Below are 10,561 nucleotides of genomic sequence, written 5' to 3'. Positions count from 1 at the left end.
AGAGGGCAGAGAGAAAGAGACAAGAAAGGGAAAGAAGAGAGACAGAGACAGAGAGGAGAGGGTAGGGCAGGGACAGGAGGAGGAGGAGGAGAGAGAGAGGGAAGGAGGGGGAGAAGGAGAGAGAGAAGGAGAGAAAGACACAGATATATATAGAGAGAGGGAGGAAAAAAGAGAGACAGAGACGAAGGGGAGAAGGGAGAAGAGACAGAGAGACAGAGAGACAGAGGGACAGAGAGGAGAAACAGGGGGAGAAGAAAGAGAGAGAGAGAGAGAGAGACTATGAGAAAATGAACCAACTGACTGACTGACGTAAACTTCCTATGAGAACTCTGTGTTCTGTGGCCAGGCTCTGCTAAGTAACAGAGAAAGGAGTCAGAGCTGTGATTATTTGCACTGACCAGAGTTTGTCTGGCCGGCCCTTGCTGTCTCCGCACAGTTGGACTAGATCATGCTTGACACAGTTAGAGGGAGAGAGAGAGAGAAGCCCTGGCTCCAGCCTGTCGGGCCCACTCGGCAGGTTGATGAATGTCCTCAGCGTTAAGAGCTTGCCACCCAGGCCAGTTCAGTCCATCCACAATGAGTTACAGTTTCCCGAGCTCCCTCCCAGCACCTACTCCCCCCCATCCCCCAGGCTCCCAGCCCCCTTTCCCTTCACCACAGGCTGCTCCCTCCATAAACACTGTTGCTCTATCTTCAAAGCCCCAGTCATCATGTCACTGTGTCAGTTTACAGCAGACTGGGATCACCCTGCTGAAAAGCATGTCTGGTTCTGACACGCACTCCTTCAGTTCTTGCAAATAAACAAGGAGGGTCTTACATTTTTCTCTTTCCATACAGATAGACATCTATAGATTATACATAGATTTTTAAAAATAGAACTGGCTTCCCCCCACTTCCTCCTAAACTCTGGTCACCACCACCCCCACCTCCACCCCCAGCCCCTTTCGATATTAAATGCTTCTTGAAAGAGGGGGCAGCAAAGCTTCAAAACTGGATTTTGACTCCGAGGATAAGACAGTCCCAATTGGGAGGCTGCTTCCAGAGGTTGAGATCCATGCCTCCTGGGAGCTTGTCCTTTCCATAGAGGACACGGCTGTCAGTGGGCAGTCAGAAGGAAGTGCTCAGCCCTGTCAGCTCTGAGAGAAAATGGGCTTCAGGTCTCTTATATTCCCATCAGCCTCTTTTCCTTTTCATACATCTGTTTTCATTTTCCTCCGGTTTAAACTTGGTTCTTACTCCCCACCCCCCACTACCAGCCTTGAGTTCTCCCACCACCCCCTCAATGGAAGATGAATTTCATCTGTGTCATTTTCCTCTGTGTCCATAAAGAGACTTAGAAAGAGGAGCCACTAGGAGGTTCAGACCAGATGAAAAGAAAGAGGAAGTATCAAGTGATAATTATAAAATTTAGATTTAAAAAATTCATCTAATAATTTCACCTTTCTCATCCTCTAGGAAGACTTTCTACAGAGGCTGTGTGACATTGAACTAAACAGAAGGGTTTTTCAGGTCTCTTGACCTCAATGAACCTGTTTCCTCATTTGTAAAATGAAGGAGTTCTATGAGATGGTTTTAATGTCTCTGATCATTTACTCCAAATAAATGCAGGGATCTTCAGTTAAGGTTCTATGTCCATCAGTTACTACATTAGCTATAAAATGACCACAATGCTTGCTGTTGCCCAGTCTTTTTCAGTTGTGTCCCACCCCATTTGGGGTTTTCTCAGTTAAGATATTGGAATGGTTGGCCATTTCCTTCTCCAGCTCATTTTACAGATGAGGAACTGTAGCAAACAGGGTTAAGTGACTTGCCCAGGATCACATAGCTAGTAAGTGGCTGAGGCTAGATTTGAACTCAGGAAGATGAGTCTTCCTGACTCCAGGCCCAGGACTTTTTGTATTTTTCTGTATATATTTTCAGTATACTTATATGCATACATCTTGTTTCTCATCAATAGAATGTAAGCCTTGAGGTTGTCTTTATCTCCTATTCCAATCACAGCACAGCATGGTACATAGTAGGCCCTTGAAAAATGCTTATTGAATTCTCGACTTGTGTAAGTTTGCTTCTAAGCAAAATTCTAAATGGTTAATGAAAAACATGAAAGCGGCCTTGGTGTCTTTTCTCTGACTTTCCCTCCTTAGTATCAGTGTTCTCTAAGGCTTTCCTTCTTCCTTCCCTTTTCCCCAAATTTGCTCTTAGATCCCTCATTCACAGTAGAGTATGAATGATTGATAGCAATGCAAAGTATCATAGAGATTTACATTTTAAGAAGAATCAAAATCTTAAGCTAAAGGAATTCAATCAATCAGCAAGTATTTGCCATTTGCAAATGGCTCCATGTCAAGAATCAATCAATATATGGGGTAGGATTTGGGGCATCAGACCTTTCCCAGAGTCTTCTGATATCATGTCATGAAGAGGTTACCATCTCTGTTTATGAGATCATTATTTCCCAATTCTCCTTGAAGGCAGTGATTAAATATCTGTATATCTATTTTTTGGCGGGGAGTGGGGCTCAGCTGATGACTAAGGTTAGGCCTAGAGTCAAAAAGACTGATCTCTGAGTTCAAATATGACCTCAGATACTTATTAGCTCTGTGACCTTGGGCAAGTCACTTAACCTTGTTTGCCTTAGTTCCTCATCTGTAAAATGAGTTGGAAGAGAAGATGGCAAACCACTCCAGTGTCTTTGCCAAGAAAACCCCAATCAGGGTCACAAAGAGTCGGACATGACTGAGAGGACTGAACAACACATTTCATCCTAGAGGTTCTAGGGAGCCACTGTAGTTGGTTGAGTAGGGCTTGTGACATGATCTGATTTGCATTTAAAGAAAAATCATTTTGGCAACAATAGGGAGGATTGATGAAAGTGGGGAGAGACTAAAGGCTAGGAGACTAATTGGGAGGCCTTGGGGCCCCTGAGCTTAGGTAGCGGCTGTGTGAGAGAAAGGGATGGATATAAGTGAGGCTTGTAGGTAGAAATGGCAAGATCTTGGATATGTGTGATGGGAGAAAATGAATCAAGGATAGCATTCTAATCTTGGAAACTGGAAGAATGGTAGTATCTTTGAAAGAAAAAGAAATTTGGGGCAGAATATCCGTATGTTCAGGGAACACATTTTAAGCTGTCTTGGGTAAATCACTTCTCAAGGCAGGTAACCTGGATCCCAAGTCTCAACTCTACCACCAATTAGTTGTGTGTCAGTGGTTTATCACAACTCCTCTCTGCCTCAGAACATTCTGGATGATCTCTGAGATGCTTCCTGACTCTGACATGAGTTCATGGCACAAATGGTCCCAATGAAATAAAAGAACTATCACAGGATGAAGATTTCCAACTTGTTTTTTGTAGTATACCAAAGAATATACTAAACATAGAGAGAACTTGGTCAGGGAAAAGAAATACAGAATGACTGAATGCTTTATTTTTTGGATGATCTTTGAGTCCATCTTGAGGTTAGTGGAATGTCCCTCCTCCCCCAAAAGGTTTCAACATCACTAAACCAGGCAAACACAGGCTTATCTTTATCTCCAAACATAAATGACATCATAGTAAGGCAATAATGTTTTCAGCTCAAAAGCTCAATAGCCTCCCAGAAATGGAAATCAGGAGTGAGGGCTTTTCCCTTCCACTTTTTCTTTCATATTAAAAATCAGTTGAAAAAGCAACTAGCAACTTTCCTTGTAGCACACAGTAAACCAGAAAAGCCAAAGGCTCAAAGGAATAGGCAAGGAAAACCCCTCCCCACCCCCCCTTTTTTTTAACCTAAGAAATGAGTCATTGATAACTTTCATTTGCTCTTTTGGGGACTGGTACAGTTTCCCACTGAGTTCCTCAATTACTTCTTTTCACTCTGGCCCCAGGGTCCCACCAGGCTCCCTGCATCTTCAGAATGAGCCCTGGGCCATGGATTTAGTTTCTCTCATAACCTAGTCAAGGAACCTTTGAACAAGTCTGAGAAGTCCTAAGTGTCATGACAAATCCCCTGGAACAGATGCTTTGAAAGGAAAAGGAAAAGGGGTTCAAAACCACATGGAAACTAATCAGGGTAAATGTCATACCACTTCTCAGAAGGAAGGGCTCTTAGGGCAGGCAGTTGGAGAACCCTGATGAGGAGGAGAGAAGTTAGGAGACTGTATGCTATGTTTGTGTAGTAGAAACAGTGAACCTTTATGCTGATTTGGGAGAGTTTAAAAGGTAGGAGATTTATGGAATAAACTAGGGATTTTAAAAAAAATCTCTCCTTGCCTGGTCACAGGTGCAGAAGCCCTTTATAACATGGGTTTTGGGGTGAGGGCTAACACATTTATTAGAGTTTTATGTGTATGTATATTTTAAATTGTGGGTGACATAATTTGACCTGGAGTATATCTAAATCTGTGTTTAGTAATTGAGCTTTTATTGTATTAGGTGAGTGTACAGTTGCTCTCCAACAATTAAATTGGGATACAGGCTGTCTGAGAAGTAGCATGAGTCAGTGTGTGAAGCAATAGTGTCTGGTTGTTCTGAACTTGGGCACCAAATTCCAGCTGCATGAGTGTATAGGCTTGGGTAACCCATGTGAATTTTCTACAGATACTTCTATCATGTCTAAAATGAGATATCTGAAGGTTTACTGGACTGCAAACTCCATATGTGTTAGCAGTAGTATGACCAAAAAAATTGTAAACATGTTCTTAGGCTTCATTAGAAAGACAAAAAACAAACTGGAGAATTCCCCAGAGAGGATAACTGGAGTAGTGAAGGGCCTTGAATGTACATGAAATAATGAGTTGAAGGAAGTAGGGATGATTAACCCAGAGTGGGTGGGGGTCTGAAAATTGTCTTCTACTCATTCCCTGCTAAATGGAACTAGAAGAAGTCATACACAGAATTTATCCATTCCAAATTTATGTCATCTCCTCTCAACCAAGCCCTCAGGGAAACAACGCAAATCTTTGATTTCTTCCTAAATGACTGTACCCCATTCCCAATAGGGGCTATTTCAAATTTCTTCTCTACTCTGATTCCCATTCCTCCTTCCTTCATAGTCTCAAATTAGGACCTTGACTCATAACATTACAAAGAAGAAAGAGGTCATTCTCTGTGAACTCCCTCTCCTCCCCTTCTCTTTATCCCCCAACTCCCTGGAAATCATTTCCTATTTCTTCCTTCTTTACATCAGGCTCTGACAATGAGGTGGTTTTATTGGCCAAATCTTCTTCCTCTACATATGCCTTTGATCCCATCCCTTCTTGTCTTCTCCAAGGAATTGTTCTTCCCCCCCACCACCACCCCATAATCCTCTGTTTCTAATCTTTAATTTCTTCCTATATAATGGTTACATTCCTGCTGCCTAAAACCATATCCAAATAAAAAACAAAAAGAAACAAACAAAAAAAAACTTTCATTAGGCCCTATCTCCTCTATTGAACACCCTAAATTTCTCCTCCCTTTCTCAAAGCTGAATAAAAATCTGTTCTCTTTGTTTCTACTTCTCTTCTCACTCCTCAACATTTTACAATCTGACATAGACATCTGTTCTCATCACTCTTTCCAAATTTCTAATGATCTTTTAATTGTCTAATCTAGTGATCTTTTCTCAATCCTCATCTTTCTTGAACTTTCTGCAGCATCCCAACACTGTTGATCATCCTCTCCTTTTGGATAATCTCTTGACTGTCCTCCTACCTCTCTCTGACTAATAAATTTCTTTTGCTTTATCATCCTACCTATGGATATACTACCATGCCTCTTTCCTAGGCTCTCTTTCCTCTATGTTCTCTTCACTCATTAGCTTCCATCAGTTTTATTATCATGTCTATGCAGTTGACTCCCTATTCTATTTATACAGTCACCTTCTCTATTGCATTTAAAATAAGAAGCTATACAGATGTCTCCATTAAAAAAAAAAACAGAACACACTATCTTTTTCTCAGACTCCATCCCTCTTTCCTACTTTCCTCTTTCTATTAAGGGTATCATCATCATCATCCTTATCATCATCCTTTCAGTCTTTTTGGATTCATAGCTTTATCTTCAACTCTTTATTCTCCCTCACCAAACAGATTTACTCGGTTGTGAAATCTGAATATTTCTACCGCCAAAATAGCCTTCATTTCACCTCCTTTTTTAGTACTCACGTGGTTGCCACTTTAGTTCAGAACCTTATCATATCTTTCCTGGACAATTTTAATAGCATTGAACTGATCTCTCCACTTCAAATCTTTCCCCAGTTCAATTCATTCTCTATATGTCTGAAAGCATAGGTCTGACCTTGTTACTCATCAGCTTTATGAATGCCATTAGCTCTCTATTCTCTTCAAAATCAAATATAATCTGTTTAGTTTTTGAAGTCCTTCACAACTTGACCCCCAAGTTCCTTCACAATCTCAGTATTCATTATTCCCTTTCCTTTATTCTACCATCTGGTCAAGCTGGTCTTCTTCAAATTCCTTCATCTCCTGTCTCTGTGCTTTTGTTCTAGCTGTCTCCCATGTTTTAAATTCATTCCTCTTTCTCTTCTATCTTACGGAATCTCTTATTTCTTTTAAGATTTGTCTTAAGCACTCTCCTACATTAAGCCTGTCGATGATCTATTGTTCCATCTACTTCTAAAAACGTATTCATTTTGTATTGACATATATACATATTGTTTTCCCCATACAATATAAGTTCCTTTAGAACAAGAACTCAGTCTATCAACCAACAGGCATTTATTAAGTGCTTACTGTGGTCAGAAACACCGGCACAGGACTGTTCAGCATGGCATGCCTACATCAAAGAAGGTACTGTGCTCTATGAGCAAAACAGAATTGCAGTAGCTCAATAGAAATATGAGATCTGCAAATTTAGAGACTTTCCGTCCTAAATATCTATGTGGGTTATTTGTAACCAATCTGTTATACAGCTTCTGAGCTTGTATTCATCTGATTAGTCACAGTTGAACATGCTGTATATTGACCCCAACATAATGATGTCATTTTGATCCTCTTCTAATATAAAGACAACAACCAACCAACTATGATAGATTAGGCACTGTGCTAAACATTGGGCATATGAAGCAAAGCAAAACCAGACTGCTTTCTAGGAACTCACATTCTTCTGAGAGATACAGCATGTTAAATAACTTAGTACATACTGAAAACCTACAAAATATCTGGAGGGGATAGCAGAGGGAAAAGAGCATTAGCAGCTAGGCAGACTGGAAAAGGGCTCTTCTAGACAGTGGAATTAGACAGTCTTGAAGGAAGCTAGGGAAGCTAAGAGGTAGAAATGAGAAGGGACTGCATCGTAGGCATGACGGATAGTTGCAATGAAATGGTATGAAGTGGTATGGACATGGGAGACGTAATCTGGTGTCCAAGGAACAGAAAGCAGGCCAGCATGACAAGATCATCAAGTGCTTGATGGGCAATAGAGGGCAATAGAAGGCTAGAAAGGTGCAAAAGGATACTCAGCATGAATACATATCTTATCCTGGCTGACAAATGTGGCCCAGGTGATACATTTCTGTCCATTATGTGATAAAAAAAAAATCTCAACCAGAAACTACCATTTTAATGTAAAAAAATGCCACTCTGTCTTGAGGGAAAGTGTTAAAATGAGACCTCTGCCACCTAAGGGAAGTACAGAGGGGATTCTTGTGCAGGCTTAGGCTGTTTTAGATTGTCTTAGAGGTTCTTTGACTCTGAGTTTATTGGCGGGGAACCCAAGGGACTCTGGACAAATCACCTCACCTTTCTGGGCCCCATTTTTCTCATCTCTGAAATGAGAAGACTAGATTATATAGCCTCACAGGGTCATTCCAGATCTCAATCTAGGATTCTATGATACTCCAGGTACAGTCCATCGAGGAGATACTCTATGGATGTAGATCAATATAATGCAGTGTAGAGATCAGATAAATATAATACTGATCAATATAATATAATACAGATAAATATAATCAGATCAATATAATCAGATCAATATAATACAGTGTAGAGATCAGATAAAGAAAAAACTCTGGGAAGATCTGAGGAAATGAGGAAACTAAAAACTTTGGAAGGGAGGAAGAGGGAGATTAGAGAAGCCTGCACAGAAGATAAATTCTTGGAGCTAAGCTTCTGTGGAGAATAAGGATTCCAAAAGACAGAGATGAAATACATTGCCATATCACAGATAATAAAAAATCCATGGATTGACCTAAATATTCGAGTTTAGACAATGACTCTAATTTCTTTTCCTATCATTTACACACATACACATATACACACAATAAACATACATACAGATACATACCTCTTATTGTTGTTCTGTTGGATCTGACTTTTTAGGATCTCATTTGGGGTTTTCTTGGCAAAGATACTGGAATGGTTTACCATTTCTTTTTTCAGCTCACTTTACAGATGAAGAAACTGAGGCAAACAGGGTTACGTGACTTGCCCAGGGTCATACAGATAGTGTCTAAAGCTGCATTTGAATCAGGTCTTCCTGAATCCAGACCCAGATCTCCATCAATAGCACCAACTAGCTGCCCCATACTTATGTTCCTTACATATGCTACATATAACATGTATATACATATGCGTATGTGTATAAACTTTAAACGAGGACTAGTAATAAACCTCAATTGACATATTACATAGGCTTTTATTTATTTTGTCTCATAATCATAACAACCTCTGTCTACTTTTTCCACTCTCTACTTCATTAGGTCAATTTACTCTAAGCATTATTTCCTGACAAATACTATTGAATTTCCCTCTATTCTGATGAAAACTACTGGAAATAGATAGAAACACTTTATTAAACTTCTTTAAAGGGCACGGTTCCAGAACAAATACTGATTTTCATGCCTGGTGGCACCCCAAGCTTTCAGTAGCTCATCTGGCCTTGCATTTTGGGAATGTAAATATTACCAAAGGTTGGTGTTAAGGGCTTCCTAAATTAGGTTTTCTCAAGCTTTGGCGCAGAAGAAAAATAATGACTGAGGATACAGACTATGTCACAAGTGGTATTCTTTTGCTTTTATTTTATTTAATTTTTTCTATTTTTGAAACTCCAGAATGATAATCCTGATGATGGTAATACCACTAATTCATATTTATAAAGCACTTTAAGGTTTTAAAAGGCTTTTCCTCTAAACAACCCCAAAAGTTATGGCAGGTAGTACAAGCACTATTGTTTCCATTTTATAGGCTAGGAAACTGACATACATAGACATAGAGGTTAAGTATCTTACCTAATCTCACCTAAAAGAAGACAAAGCATATTTGTTTTTTTTTTTTTTGGAGTTATTTCATTTCATTTTATTTTATATTTTAATTTTTAAATTTTTCCCATGGCTACATGATTGAGATAAGGCATATTTGAAATGAACCATTTTTTTTTCAATATTTCTTTGAGATGGGATGAGAATTGGGTATGAAAGGTCCATTTAAGGAGTTTAGCTTGGGTTTGCCCATAATCACTGTGTCTTCTAAAGCTGAGATATCAAAAGCCTGAAGGCTTGAATAATTTTGAAACTATTGAAGTCACATTCACAACTTTTGATTCTCTCTAATTAGAGAAATACATATTAGAGGGAGCAGCTGGATAGTTTAGTGGATTGAGAGCCAGGCCCAGAGATGGGAGGTCCTGGGTTTGAATTTGGCCTCAGACATTTCCCAGCTGTGTGACCCTGGGCAAGTCACTTAACCCCCATTGCCTAGACCTTACACTCATCTGTCTTGGAACCAATACATGGTATTGATTCTAAGATAGAAGGTAAGGGTTTATAAAAACAACCAACCAACAAATACATATTAGAATGAACCACTTCATTAGCCATCACCACAATAGTCATAGCATCACCAACTCACATATATTGCATTTTAAGGTTTGCAAAGCACCTCAAAACTGCGTTGGGAGGCAGAAAGTGCTAAGATTCCCCTTATTGTACAAATATAGAAACTAAAATTAAGAGGTTAAGTTTTTGAGTTGAAATGGCAGTCCCAGCCTTCTGGTCCAACCCCAGGGAGAGAAGCAAAGATTTAAAATAGTCCTAATACAAGGTGATTAATGCTAAACTTAAAATAAATACACATAATTATTTTACTATTAAATATATTTATTTAAAGTTTATTTAAATATATTAAAAACTAAAATAGAATTTATTTATTTTAATATTAAATTTATTTAAGTTTATAGTACATATAATATAAGTGATTAATGCTATAAACTTAAAATAAATAAATAAATTTATTTTACTATTAGTGATTAATGCAATAAACCTAAAATAAATAAACATATTTATTTTACAATTAAGCATATTTATATATTTAAAGTTTATTTGAATGTATTATGATACAAAATATAATTTATTTATTTTATTATTAAATTTATTTATTTGAGTTTATAGTATATTTAATATAAGTGATTAATGCTATAAACTTAAAATAAATAAACATATTTATTTTGCTATTAAGCATATTCATTTATTTAAAGTTTATTTGAATATATTGACACAAAATATAATTTATTTGTTTTATTACTAAATTTATTTATTTATGTTAAGTTTATAGCATATATAATATAAATATATTATATATATAT

The sequence above is a fragment of the Gracilinanus agilis genome, chromosome 1 (assembly GCF_016433145.1).
Source record: "Gracilinanus agilis isolate LMUSP501 chromosome 1, AgileGrace, whole genome shotgun sequence".
Taxonomy (NCBI): Eukaryota; Metazoa; Chordata; class Mammalia; order Didelphimorphia; family Didelphidae; genus Gracilinanus; species Gracilinanus agilis.
This window is presented reverse-complemented; position numbering follows the sequence as displayed.